This window comes from Protopterus annectens, chromosome 8.part1 (genome assembly GCF_019279795.1).
Source record: "Protopterus annectens isolate FY-2018-M chromosome 8.part1, PAN1.0, whole genome shotgun sequence".
NCBI lineage: Eukaryota > Metazoa > Chordata > Ceratodontiformes > Protopteridae > Protopterus > Protopterus annectens.
In genome coordinates, this window is record NC_056742.1 from 505,030,711 (window position 1) to 505,044,523 (window position 13,813).

A 13,813-nucleotide genomic window follows, 5' to 3' on the forward strand; every position below is an offset into this window, starting at 1 on the left:
CTGCTTCTGGATGAACTGAGGTCTTAATAGAGATGTCAGTGCAGTCTGCTACACCAACTACATGCAGGAAGTTTGTGAGGTTATAGAGCTGGTGAATAAAAGTTCATCATTCCATGAGGTGGATGTAATGTGGATGTACTTGTGATGACCCACCACTGGACTGATAATCAAGGAGCCTAAATCCTCATGACTGGCACCAGTGGGGATGTACATTGGGAGGATAACAGGTACACACACAGTACTTCCAGATGCAGCTCTCTGCAATTTCCCTTAAGAACACATAGAGACCACAGTCAGTCTGGGGCTGGTTTCTCCGTCTTTCTCCAGATTCCCAATAAGATTCCCCACTGGCACAGCTATAGAGTTGAGCTCTCAGCTGAGTAGAGAAGCTAAGACCTCCAACACCTTTTCTGTCCAACCAGTGCTTTGTGTCCTTGCCCAAGTAGCTGGCACACACTCTTTGAGGTTTGATTTAAACACACACACACACACACACACACACACACACACACACACACACACACACACACACACACACACACACACACTTACACACACACCTGGGCAAGGCTGGCACAGGTTTACTAGTTATGCCCCCTTTTGCTCAGACTATAAGGTAGTTATCTGTACGAACCAAAAAGAAAGGATAAAACTGAAGACCACAGACGAAGAATCCACTTAAAACACCAGTTTATTGCACCTCTAGCGCTTTGGCAACCGCCTTCATCGAGTATAAAACATCACATAACTTACACAGTTTATATACCCTAATACATCTAACAATTAAACAATTAGCCTAAACCAATTAATCAATAAACATTAAAAAATACTGAATACTGCTTCCTCATCAGATAAAAAGCCTCCAGTTACATTCCACATTCAGACCCTGAGGAAATAAAGTGTCGTATTTCAAAATGAAAATACTTGAGATTTAGACTCCTGGCATTGAGCAGCATTACCCTTAATTTTTTTCCATTTTTGTTTTCTAAGGAGGTGGGTTTGTCTTTTGAGCCTTGCCTAAAAAAGGCACTATGGGGGAGGCAAGAGCCTTAGCCAATATCCTGAAGCCCAGTGGTGACAGATGCAAGCCATCCCTTGCGAAGCAGCGTGGCTTGTCCAGCATGTCATCCCAAGCAGACAGACATTGGATCCCCCTAGAATGACACCAGCTGAACCGGAGAGGATGCCAGCAATCTACCACTTGACATGCTAGAATATTATAGAAGTCTAAATCTCAAGATGCAGGCTCTCGAAGCACTCCTCAGTATGGAGGACATCGATGTCTGTGCAGTAACTGAAACCTGGTTCAAGGCTCCTGAGAGCACCCCAGCACTACCAGGCTATACCTCGTATCATGCTTTTCGGCCCCAAAACTCGGGCCAAACCAAAAAGGGAGGGGGAGTGTCCATATTCATCAAGGACACCCACACCTCCAGGTTAGTGGCAACACATGAAGCATCAGAGACCATCCAGGTGCAACTAACCGTAGGCAAAACTGCTATACAACTGGTAGCATGTTACAGACCACCCTCCCAATCTCAGGAACCCCACTCAGCCTTCCTGAAGACATTGGAGGATATGAATGTCTCACCAAACACCATCATATTGGGAGACTTCAACTACCCTAACATAGACTGGGTGCATTATTCTAGCCCAAACACCCTAGCCCAAAGGTTCCTGGAATTCATAAATTCAAACGCAATGGAACAGCTAGTCACCTCTCCCACAAGGGGAGATAATATACTAGACCTGATCATCACAAACATGGGGACAAAGTGCTCCACACTGGAAGTATACCCTTCACTAGTGAGATCTGACCACAAACTAATCACCCTGGATATACATATCCCACCTCCACACCCAACACAAAAGACTACTGTGAAAAACTTCTCAAAAGCTGACTTTACACTTCTTAAAACTGAGATGGTATCCTTTAAGCCCACTGGGACAGTGGAAACCAAATCCCACAATGCAGAATCCTTCACAAATGCTTTCTACGGACATCTCCAAGAATGCATGGATCATGCAATCCCAAATAAAACCAAGACCCTCTCCACCAAGGGCAGGCGTCCTGTCTGGTGGACCCCAGCCATAAACAAATTGTATAACAAAAGAAGGAAGCTACTGCACGACAGAGCAAAATCCCATAAAGAGAAGGCATCTCTGATCAGCACTAGTAGAAAGCTACGTTCTCTCATAAAAACATCCAAGGCCAACTTTGAGAGAAAAATCACTATGGACACTAAAGATAACCACAAGGCCTTCTTCACCTATGTTAGAAACCTGGGCGGAAACCCTCAGATATGTTCAGAGTTAGTTCACAATTACAAAAAATACACTGAACCCACAGATATTGCCAACATTCTGGCAGACAGGTTCAGTGCAAATTTCTCCCCTCCCTCACCCCCAAAAGAAGAAATACTTATCCCAGCTGAATGTAACCTCCCTGTCATCTCAGATGTCTAGGTGAGAACCACCCTCAGCAAAGCTAAAAACACAGCATCAATGGGACCTGACGGTATCCCGGGTTGCGTGCTACATAAACTCCAAGAGGAGCTAAACCCGCACATAAAAATGCTATTTAACCTTAGCCTTACTACAGGATATGTACCTGAAAACTGGCATACAGCAACAGTAGTCCCACTCCACAAAGGAGGCACCTCTACTGACCCTGGTAACTAGCGCCCCATAAGCTTAACCAGCCTGGTCTGCAAAGCTATGGAAAGAATCATTATGGAACTAATAAAGAGAGACATTGGGGACTTACAGACACTTGATCCCACCCAGTTTGGCTTTGTAAAAGGCAGATCCTGCCATTTAAACCTGGTTGACTTTTTCAAAACAGTCACTAGAGCCATTGACGAGGGCAAAGCAGTCCATACAGCCTACCTGGACTTGACTAAAGCTTTCGACACAATATCCCACTCTGGCATCATAGACAAGCTCAACAGCTTAAATGTAAATCCATATGTCACAAGATGGGTGGCAAACTGGCTAAAAGATAGAACCCATAAAGTCAGAATAGCTGGAGCCATGTCAGACTCAAAGCCATTGACAAGTGGTGTCCCACAGGGATCTGTCCTGGGACCCCTCTTGTTCAGCATTTATTTCTCAGATGTGAAAGCAAACATGGGAGGGTTGTGGCTGACAAACTTCGCAGATGACTGCAAACTAGGCGCCATAGTCGATACACCAGCTGACACATACATCCTACAGAAAGGCCTCACTGAAACGGACAACTGGTGCCGGAGTCATGGCCTTAAACTAAATGCCAAAAAATGTATAGTCATCCCCTTTGGGAAAAACAAAGTGCCCACAAATTATCACATAGGCAGTAACCCACTGAGTATGGAAAAAGTAATCAGAGACCTGGGGACCCAAGTCGATAGTGACCTCTCAATTGACACCCACGTTGCCAAAGTGGTTAGAAAGACTTTCTACCTTGCCCACCTTATCATGAAGGGATTCACATCCAGATCAAAGGAGGTCATTGTGCCCCTGTACTCCTCCCTTATCAGGCCCATGATTGAGTACAATGCCCCATTTGGTATGTGCCTCACCCGGCACTTGCAACAGCTAGAGAGACCCCAAAAGTACCTCACCAAGAGGTCAAGGGTCTCCAACATATGTCATATGCTGCCAGACTAAAGAAACTCCAACTCTATTCAGTAGCATACCGCCTACTCAGAGGTGATCTATGCCTGACGTACAAGGCCATGTCCAATCAGGAATTGATGGACATGCTCCACCTCAAAAAATCCAAATCCATCAAAACCACAAGAGCTAAAGATTTGAACCTCAGCACAAATATGAATAGGACATGCTGGAGGGACAGATTCATAACTCAGAGGCTTCCCATACTCTGGAACAGAATCCCAGTTCATGTTAGGCAGAGCCCCTCACTGACTCTCTTCAAGAGAAATCTTGATGAGTGGATGGGAGATCGTAGGTTTACCCCAGGGGTCATCTCTGTGTCACTACTAGACAGAGGCACAGTAAACTAATTCTATTATGTAAAGGGGTCTTCACTGTGTCACTACTAGACAGAGGCACAGTATTCTAAATCTATTCTGTACACTTTTGTACCATTACATGGGGTGGCGAAAGCCACATCACTATGGCTAGGCTTATAAATGCCCCAGGGCAGATAGCCTAGTACCAAACTATGAAACTATGAAACTATATAACAACTTATTTTTATACAAATCATCAGAAAATACACCTTTCACAATATGTTCTAAGATAGTGGCTTGTAACCCATTTGGATTAGAATTGTGAGCCAGCATAAAATGTTTAGCAACAGGGCTATCTTCTTTATTATTTATAATGTTCCTGACATGCTCCTGCAGTCTAGTTTTAAACTTCCTTTTACTTTCTCCTATATATACAAGGTTACAAGGATATTTCAATGCATAAATAATACCTTCAGTATTACAGCTATATATATTTTTAACCTCAAATACATGGCCATTTATATACTTAAAAGTTGGAAAAATATAATGACATACATTGCAATGACCACAGGGTGAAGTTCCTAATCTCTGCATGGTCCTATATTGTAATGTCTTAATGGGATATTTAAATTTATTATGTACCAAGATGTCTTTTAAATTCCTACCTCTATGAAATGAAATGCCTAAAGACCTAGACAATAAGTTTTTTAGATCCATTGATCTAAACAAAAAATTTCAGTAGTGTTTAACAATATATCAAAACACAACTGAAAACACTATAGGTAGAGACAAAATAAACTCGTTTTTTCTCTTGATTTCTAACATCTAACTTATACCCCTTACTTCCATACTTATAAGTACCAACTTTATGTTGTTCATTAATAACCTTATCTATAGCTGTTTGAATACTAGCTTCACTATAGCCCCTTGATCTAAACATCTCACTAGTCACATTAATTTCTTTAAAAAAGTCCGTGTCAGTATTACACAGCCGTCTAAGTCTCATACATTCCCCAAAGGGCAAGGAGACCAAAGTATGAACTGGATGACAGCTAGTCCCATCAAATACTGATTACTATCAGCAAATTTTCTATGCACAGACGTAAGTAAAGTATTGCTGTCCTCCAGAATCAGATGTATGTCTGAAAAAGTTATATCTTTGCCCACCTGTATGCCATCAAAGGAAAGTCCAAATCTATTATGTTGCATAACTTCTATAAACTGACCAACATAAGATATCCCACCTTTACAAATAAAAACAAGATCTATAAAACGGAAATAACCAGCTACATAATTTTTAAAAAAATCCATCTAGATTAATCTCAGATTTTCGGAGAGGGAACCAGCAGTTTCAGGAAGAGCAAAGTGAGTGGAAGAGAGGAAGATTCCAGTCTGGGAACTTTAACAATCGAGAAGGACACAGTTTCAACAACAACAAGAGAAGCAAATGGTATTAGTGTGACTGTAAATAATGTTTGTGCAAGACACTCTTGGCAGTTCTGTGTCTTTTGTTTAAAAGATGTGGGTGAAACAATCCATGTAGCTGCTGCATCTGAGTGTAAAAAAAATGGTATTGTTCATAATATTTCTGGTGTGTCTTTATCTGTAGATCAGATGAATGTTTTGAATTATGGTCTTAAATATATATCCACAGTGCTGCCTCGGTTACATGAATTAAAGTGCGATATTTTTAGACTGTGTAGGAAGACACATTTAATATATTTTTTTGCCAATAACCAGTATAAAGAAGGTGATGGTAGTTGGTTAGACTCTGATAGTTTAGAGAACAGTTTTTATTCTTGTGTATCTGACCCTGAGGAATGTTTTGATTGTGCAAGTGACTATAATGCTTATAGTTTGTTAAAAACTGATAAAATAACGAGTAAAAGTGATTTTTTTCCCTCCATACCAACATGAATATATATACAATGTTTTTCTCAAATGTTGAATTTTGCTGTAGAAAATGCTTTTTGTGATTGTATGCAGTATAAGCACAAGTTGGTATATAACTTGAATAGGAAGGAATGGAAGGAACTACAGGCATTAGCGAATAATGAACATCTTATTATTAAACCATCTGATAAAGGTGAAGGAACTACAGGCATTAGCGAATAATGAACATCTTATTATTAAACCATCTGATAAAGGTGAAGGAACTACAGGCATTAGCGAATAATGAACATCTTATTATTAAACCATCTGATAAAGGTGAAGGAACTACAGGCATTAGCGAATAATGAACATCTTATTATTAAACCATCTGATAAAGGTGAAGGAACTACAGGCATTAGCGAATAATGAACATCTTATTATTAAACCAACTGATAAAGGTGAAGGAACTACAGGCATTAGCGAATAATGAACATCTTATTATTAAACCATCTGATAAAGGTGAAGGAACTACAGGCATTAGCGAATAATGAACATCTTATTATTAAACCATCTGATAAAGGTGAAGGAACTACAGGCATTAGCGAATAATGAACATCTTATTATTAAACCATCTGATAAAGGTGAAGGAACTACAGGCATTAGCGAATAATGAACATCTTATTATTAAACCAACTGATAAAGGTGAAGGAACTGCAGGCATTAGCGAATAATGAACATCTTATTATTAAACCATCTGATAAAGGTGAAGGAACTACAGGCATTAGCGAATAATGAACATCTTATTATTAAACCATCTGATAAAGGTGAAGGAACTACAGGCATTAGCGAATAATGAACATCTTATTATTAAACCATCTGATAAAGGTGAAGGAACTACAGGCATTAGCGAATAATGAACATCTTATTATTAAACCATCTGATAAAGGTGAAGGAACTACAGGCATTAGCGAATAATGAACATCTTATTATTAAACCAACTGATAAAGGTGAAGGAACTGCAGGCATTAGCGAATAATGAACATCTTATTATTAAACCATCTGATAAAGGTGAAGGAACTACAGGCATTAGCGAATAATGAACATCTTATTATTAAACCATCTGATAAAGGTGAAGGAACTACAGGCATTAGCGAATAATGAACATCTTATTATTAAACCAACTGATAAAGGTGAAGGAACTGCAGGCATTAGCGAATAATGAACATCTTATTATTAAACCATCTGATAAAGGTGAAGGAACTGCAGGCATTAGCGAATAATGAACATCTTATTATTAAACCATCTGATAAAGGTGAAGGAACTGCAGGCATTAGCGAATAATGAACATCTTATTATTAAACCAACTGATAAAGGTGAAGGAACTACAGGCATTAGCGAATAATGAACATCTTATTATTAAACCAACTGATAAAGGTGAAGGAACTGCAGGCATTAGCGAATAATGAACATCTTATTATTAAACCATCTGATAAAGGTGAAGGAACTACAGGCATTAGCGAATAATGAACATCTTATTATTAAACCATCTGATAAAGTTGAAGGAACTACAGGCATTAGCGAATAATGAACATCTTATTATTAAACCATCTGATAAAGGTGCAGGAACTACAGGCATTAGCGAATAATGAACATCTTATTATTAAACCATCTGATAAAGGTGAAGGAACTGCAGGCATTAGCGAATAATGAACATCTTATTATTAAACCATCTGATAAAGGTGAAGGAACTGCAGGCATTAGCGAATAATGAACATCTTATTATTAAACCATCTGATAAAGGTGAAGGAACTACAGGCATTAGCGAATAATGAACATCTTATTATTAAACCATCTGATAAAGGTGAAGGAACTACAGGCATTAGCGAATAATGAACATCTTATTATTAAACCATCTGATAAAGGTGAAGGAACTACAGGCATTAGCGAATAATGAACATCTTATTATTAAACCATCTGATAAAGGTGAAGGAACTACAGGCATTAGCGAATAATGAACATCTTATTATTAAACCATCTGATAAAGGTGAAGGAACTACAGGCATTAGCGAATAATGAACATCTTATTATTAAACCATCTGATAAAGGTGAAGGAACTGCAGGCATTAGCGAATAATGAACATCTTATTATTAAACCATCTGATAAAGGTGAAGGAACTACAGGCATTAGCGAATAATGAACATCTTATTACTAAACCAACTGATAAAGGTGAAGGAACTACAGGCATTAGCGAATAATGAACATCTTATTATTAAACCATCTGATAAAGGTGGGAAGATAGTGGTGATGAATGCTGCTCAATATTATAAAATGTGTATGACACATCTGGATGATACCAATACCTATGCTAAGAGTAATACAAATGAATATGTTAAGGCTATGAATGAATTTGACACCATTATATCTAAGGGAGTGAGGTTAAAATATTTTTTACAAAATGACAAAGATAAAAAGTTTAATACTGATGACAGTGAGTTGGCTTTATTTTACCGTCTTCCAAAAATTCATAAAAGTGGGGTTGACCCACCTGGTAGGCCTATTGTATCTGCACAAAAATATTTTTTATCTAATATTGGGAAATTTTTGCATGAATATTTATTCCCTTATATAATAAAGTTACTTAACTATATTAGGGATAGTTTTGATTTTTTGGAAAAATTATTGATTTTTTGGAAAAATTATCTAAGATACAATGGAGTGGATATATGTTTTTTATAAGTGTTGATGTTGTTAGTTGTATACTAACATACAGTGTAAGTTTGGGCTAGAAGCAGTAAAATATTTTTTGGGTGATAGTCCAGTAAGTATTATATTATTGAAATATTGGAATTTTGTTTGAATAACAATTTTTTGTATGTTTAATGAACAAATATACAGACAAATCAAGGGCACTGCCATGCGGCATCTTTTACCCCCATGTATGCCAACTTGATGATGGGTTTGTATGAGTTAGAATGGTCATATCATACAGATTTTTTTTTAATTATGTAGTTAGTTATTATCGTTTTATAGATGATCTTTTTTTTATTTGTAAAGGTGGGATATCTTATGTTAATCAGTTTATAGAAGTTATGCAACATAATAGATTTGGGCTTTCCTTTGGTGGCATACAGGTGGGCAAAGATATAACTTTTTTAGATATACATCTGATTCTGGAGGACAGCGATACTTTACGTACATCTGTGCATAGAAAATTTGCTGACAGTAATCAGTATTTGATGGGGACTAGCTGTCATCCAGTTCATACTTTGGTCTCCTTGTCCTTTGGGGAATGTATGAGACTTAGACGGCTATGTAATACTGACATGGACTTCTTTAAAGAAATTAGTGTGACTAGTGAGATGTTTAGATCGAGGGGCTATAGTGAAGCTAGTATTCAAACAGCTATAGATAAGGTTATTAATGAACAACATAAAGTTGGTACTTATAAGTATGGAAGTCAGGGGTATAAGTTAGATGTTACAAATCCAGAGAAAAAAACTAGTTTATTTTGTCTCTACATGTAGTGTTTTCAGTTGTGTTTTAATATATTGTTAAACACTACTGGAATTTTTTGTTTAGATCAATGGACCTAAAAAACTTATTGTCTAGGTCTTTAGGCATTTCATTTCGTAGAGGTAGGAATTTAAAAGACACCTTGGTACATAATAAATTTAAATATCCCATTGAGACATTACAATATAGGACCATGTAGAGACTAGGAACTTCACCCTGTGGTCATTGCAATGTATGTCATTATATTGTTCCAACTTTTAAGTATATAAATGGCCATGTATTTGAGGTTAAAAATATATATAGCTGTAATACTGAAGGTATTATTTATGCGTTGAAATGTCCTTGTAACCTTGTATATATATAGGAGAAAGTAAAAGGAAGTTTAAAACTAGACTGCAGGAGCATGTCTGGAACATTATAAATAATAAAGAAGATAGCCCTGTTGCTAAACATTTTATGCTGGCTCACAATTCTAATCCAAATGGGTTACAAGCCACTATCTTAGAACATATTGTGAAAGGTGTATTTTCTGATGATTTGTATAAAAAGAAGTTGTTATATAAAGAAAGTATTTTCATTTTAAAATATGATACTTTATTTCCTCAGGGTCTGAATGTGGAATGTAACTGGAGGCTTCTTATCTGATGAGGAAGCAGTATTCAGTATTTTTTAATGTTTATTGATTAATTGGTTTAGGCTAATTGTTTAATTGTTAGATGTATTAGGGTATATAAACTGTGTAAGTTATGTGATGTTTTATACTCCTTGAAGGCAGTTGACAAAGCACTAGAGGTGCAATAAACTGGTGTTTTAAGTGGATTCTTCATCTGTGGTCTTCAGTTTTATCCTTTCTTTTTGGTTCGTACAGTATAAGGTAGTTATCACTGCCACAATCAAATCCTTATCAGCTACTTAACAAAGGGTGTCCACTCTTACTGTATAAAATTAATACTAATACAAATGGTAGTTTGACCATGAGCAAGGCTATTAGGAGTGGCCCACACAGTGGTGAGGCTTGACCAGCTGATGTTAACATTGCCTGGTATAATTCTCTCTTTATGTACATTGTTCAATAGCCAAGATGGGATGTGCTGTAATGTGTGGACATGGTCTACAGGTGGGATATAAAAGGCTGCCATACATTTATTTATTTGTGTGCATTTAGTTTTAAGTTACTTAGACGTAACTTGGCATTGTGGAAGGAGGATATGGGAGATGGGAAGGTGGCAGGTTTCTGCTACTGTGGTATGTTATTGTTACTTCTCTTTTATTTAATCTATCAGCTTTAAGGAGGTTAAAGTCTAGGGGTGGGGTATTTCTCTGTTTATGATATTAGGTTTTGACCAATATTGTGTCATTGGTAATATGACAGGAGAGTGAAATATTTATCTATCTAATATATATATATATATATATATATATATATATATATATATATTTATATATATATATATGGGTCCACTTTGATTTATCAAAGTTTCAAAACTTTGAAACCCATATGACTGAGACCATATGATCGAAGCTTTGAAACTTTGAAACTACAATAAAAGCAAATAAAAAATGTTACCTTTATGTTTTTGCTATGGAGGGAAGCCCCCTACAACCCCCACGCTCCCTGCTGATTAAATATACCAACTCCAAGATCACACTACAGTGAGGGAAATGGTAAATCTCCTGATCCGTGCTCCATGGCAATCTCAATTGAAAGTGTTCGAAGTTTCAAATTTTTGATAATATGGTCTCGGCCATATGGGTTTCTAAATTTTGAAACTTCAATAGATCAAAGTGGACCCATATGTATATTTACAAGCATGCACACACACACACACACACACACACACACACACACACACACACACACACACACACACACACACACGCATATATATGTGTGTGTGTGTGTGTGTGTGTGTGTGTGTGTGTGTGTGTGTGTGTATGTGCATGTCAACTGAAGTAGTACTATAAGGAGGTCATGAGGTCAAGAGATCAGGTCAGCAGTCTGTGTACTTAACTATTCAGCATAGGATAATATAGCGATAACCCACGCCTGGGTGTGGGTAATGCTGGATTTACCCACGGTTGTTGTGGTTTGGTCATGAGGGCAAAGCCTGAGAGCAAGACAGTTTGTAAAAAGCAATGGAGATCTTGCTTTCTCCGTTGCTTTTTTTAAAGCTGTCTCGCTATGTTAAATGGGTTTAACATAGCGAGACAGCTTTAAAAAAAGCAAAGGAGATTCTCTGTTCCTTTTTTCAAAGATGTCTCACTATGTTAAACTCCTTTAACATAGTGAGACAGTTTGTAAAAAGCAACGGAGATCTTGCTTTCTCCGTTGCTTCCACCCACAGCTCTGATGTACTGCGTAAGCATATGCATGCGCAGTACATCAGAACTGCTGCAGAATACCAGACAGCTGTGGAAGTGCAGCAAGGAGCCATTATACAATGCCATTATTTAAGAAAAGTAATTATTTTTTTCTTAAATAATGTCATTGTATAATAATAACCACTTCTGGTGTGGGTAATGCTGGATTTACCCATGGTTGTCTTTGTTTGGCCACTCAGGCTTTGCCCTCATGACCAAACCACACCAACCGTGGGTAAATCCAGCATTACCCACACCCAGGCGTGGGTTATCGCTTTATTATTCTATGCTGAATAGTTAAGTACACAGACTGCTGACCTGATCTCCTGACCTCATGACCTCCTTATAGTACTACTTCAGTCCACATGCACATACACACACACACACACACACACACATATATATATATATATATATATATATATATATATATATATGCGTGTGCATGTGTGTGCGTGTGTGTGTGTGTGTGTGTGTGTGTGTGTGTGTGTGTGTGTGTGTGTGTGTGTGTGTGTGTGTGTGTGTGTGTGTGTGTGTGTGTGTGTGTGTGTGTGCTTGTACATATACATATGGGTCCACTTTGATCTATTGAAGTTTCAAAATTTAGAAACCCATATGGCCGAGACCATATTATCAAAATTTTGAAACTTTGAAAACTTTCAGTTGAGATTGCCATGGAGCACGGATCAGGAGATTTACCATTTCCCTCACTGTAGTGTGATCTTGGAGTTGGTATATTTAATCAGCAGAGAGCGTGGTGGTGTAGGGGGCTTCCCTCCATTGCAAAAACATAAAGGTAACATTTTTTATTTGCTTTTAGTGTTTTTATTGTAGTTTCAAAGTTTCGATCATATGGTCTCAGTTATATGGGTTTCAAAGTTTTCAAACTTTGATAAATCAAAGTGGACATATATATATATATATATATATATATATATATATATATATATATATATATATATATATATATATATATATATATATATATATTAGATAGATATTTCACTCTCCTGTCATATTACCAATGACACAATCTTGGTCAAAACCTAATATCATAAACACAGAAATACCCCACGCCCCACCCCTAGACTTTAACCTCCTTAAAGCTGATAGATTAAATAAAAGAGAAGTAACAATAACGTACCACAGTAGCAGAAATCTGCCACCTTCCCATCTCCCATATCCTCCTTCCACAATGCCAAGTTATGTCTAAGTAACTTAAAACTAAATGCACACAAATAAATACATGTATGGCAGCCTTTTATATCCCACCTGTAGACCATGTCCATACATTACAGCACACCCCATCTTGGCTATTGAACAATGTACATAAAGAGAGGATTATACCAGGCAATGTTACCATCAGCTGGTCAAGCCTCACCACTGAGATACCCTTTTCTAGTATAAACCTATAGAATTTTTCAAAAATTATTATTGATCTTACTAGAATAAACCTGAGAAATAGTAAAACTGACATTGTTGGTTATTAACTATTCACCCTAACAATACAAGTTCCCACAGCACTTGGGTAAGCACACTCAGTGACCACCTGCCATGTATGCCACAAGATAATGTCATGCATCTGACAGTGAACATATACATAAATCCTCTTACAACATAAACAACTTTGATCCAAAACTGCTTAACACCTCACTGCAATCTCACAACTGGAACATCCTACAAATCCTTCCACAAGATACTGCTGTTTATTCTAATTAGATATTTATGGAACTACCAAAGAAAACAATCTTCAATAATATGAATACATATGAAATAAAGTCAAATGCCAAATCAGACTTGACAAGATACTTTATTCCTTCAATTTATGGAATAGATGCTCCAAAAATCTTGAAAATTCTGGGGCACCGTACGTAAAATAGTGCACTCTGGCACAAATGGAGAACCAAACTGCAGCCCCCATTGCTCACTGAAAGAAACAGCTAACACTTTCAATGATCACTTTATTTCTGGCATTCTTAAACTACTTCACAACCAAACTCAAAACACATTGACCTCCTTGAATAATCAGACCACATCCTGGTCAGTACATTAATTCTCACTCATTCGCCTTTCAACTAGTATCTACTACAATGACCACGAAATACCACAAACA